The sequence below is a fragment of the Prosopis cineraria genome, unplaced genomic scaffold (assembly GCF_029017545.1).
Source record: "Prosopis cineraria cultivar Desert tree isolate PC_DT_omini unplaced genomic scaffold, ASM2901754v1 PC5, whole genome shotgun sequence".
In the NCBI taxonomy this organism is placed as follows: Eukaryota; Viridiplantae; Streptophyta; class Magnoliopsida; order Fabales; family Fabaceae; genus Prosopis; species Prosopis cineraria.
The window spans coordinates 20,485,100-20,487,048 of record NW_026555336.1 but is presented as its reverse complement, the minus strand read 5'-3'; positions in this window follow the sequence as shown (position 1 = coordinate 20,487,048).

Genomic DNA, 1,949 nt, shown 5'->3' with positions numbered 1-1,949 from the left:
AAAAAATTATATTTCAATTTGACATAAGGTAATGACAACATCATTTTGCAACTCATCTAATTTCACAAGATCGATGACTTTGCACAAACTGCATTGAAGAAGACACATGATTTAATAATTGATTTTCTCACCTTTTCCTCTAATATGTCTCGAATTGTTACTAGTAATAATTATTGCATTAGTACATGGCAATCATGAGACTTAAAACCAACTAATTTTAAATCTTTCATTCATACAAAGTCCTGACATTTGAAGAATATCCTTGTGGCATCTTAATACCACGTAGACACTTACAAAAACTTTTTTTCTCTCTTTTAGATAAAGTATGAGGGGCTGGGCTCATGTAAGTCCTCTTTCCTTCTACTCTTAGACCCAAGTTTGTTTGTATTCCTATGTCAAGTAAGCCTAGTCTTGCTTTGACTCAATATTGGTCTCACCCTAAGGATGGCTCCAATAAGGGAGATCAAAGAAAATTGACCTTTTCTTCTACTGATTCTTTTGAGCTTTCTTTTTTTAACTCTTATTGAATACTTCATTAATATCTTTTTCATGTAAGCCCTCTTCCTTCTGCTCTTGGACTCAAGTTTGTATGTATTCCCATGTCAAGTAAGCCTAGTCTTGCTTTAACTCAATATTGTGTCTCACCTTAAGGGTGCTCCAATAAGGAAGATCGAAGAAAATTGACCTCTTCTTGCATTAATTCTTTTTAGCTTCCTTTTTCTAACTCTTATGTCTTTACCAAGCTTGCAGTTAATGGCTTTAGAGCTTCATCATATTCTTAATAGCCATTGAATGACTTCTTTTACCGCGATAAGGGTGGTCTCATCTCAAAATCTTCAATGACCAAGATAGACTATCTTCTTCCCATGTTTTAGTTATTAATGGGATATGTTTTCCTTATGATAATAGGCAGAAGTGGGCCTATCACCGTAAATGATAAAATATGTTTGAAAAAATTTAAAAAATTGCTTAAATAACACTTACAGTGACTGGCTCATGTCTGCTTGTCACCGTAAATGATGAAAGATTTTAAAAAAATTAAAAAATTGGGGCATGATAAAGGCAAATTTAATGGTGCTTTCACACAATTACTAAAATAAATTAATTACATTATAGATAATATCTTTTAAAAAATTAAAATTAAAATGTAAATATAAAATATTTCAAGTTATTATTTAATTATTAATAGTGTCTAAATATAAACACCAATTAATGAAAATTAAAATACTTATATTCATTTTTTAAAATATAGTTTTGACACATATTTATGACGACAGTCAATTGGACACTATCATCATAAATGATTGTTGATTTAAAAAAAAAAATTAAAAAAGTGTAGGCATTGGAGTTAGGGGCTAAAGATATATTTATGGTGACAGGTATTTCAAGCCTTGTCACCATAATATGGCTTAAGTATTTACGATGACAAACAGTGGCTACCTGTTGTCATAAATTATATTTAATATATGTCTAATTTAAGACATACATTTTGGTGCCATTCTAAGTAATATATTTCATAAAATAAAAATAAAAATAAAAATAAAAAGAGAAATATTTTAATTTATCATTCAATAATTAATAGGGATGATTACAAACATAAATGTGTCTAATTTTAGGCATTATTACATAATTCAATTATTTAAATAATTTATCATTTATTTTTAATTAAATGTATCTTAATAAAAACAATTAAAAATTTAATTTATAATTTATTTTAACAAATGAAATTATTTAATTTAATTTAATTTAATATCCATTTATGGCAACAATTTAGTTTAGGACTATGGCAAAAATGATACATTTTTCAACTTATTTACATCTATACCATTGATGTCTTATATTACCATAGTTTTTTTAACAAACTGTGGCAAAAAATGTATAGTCAAAATTTACACAAGTGCTTTTAATAATATTTCCTTATATTATAAGTTTAATTGACTTTTGTTTTT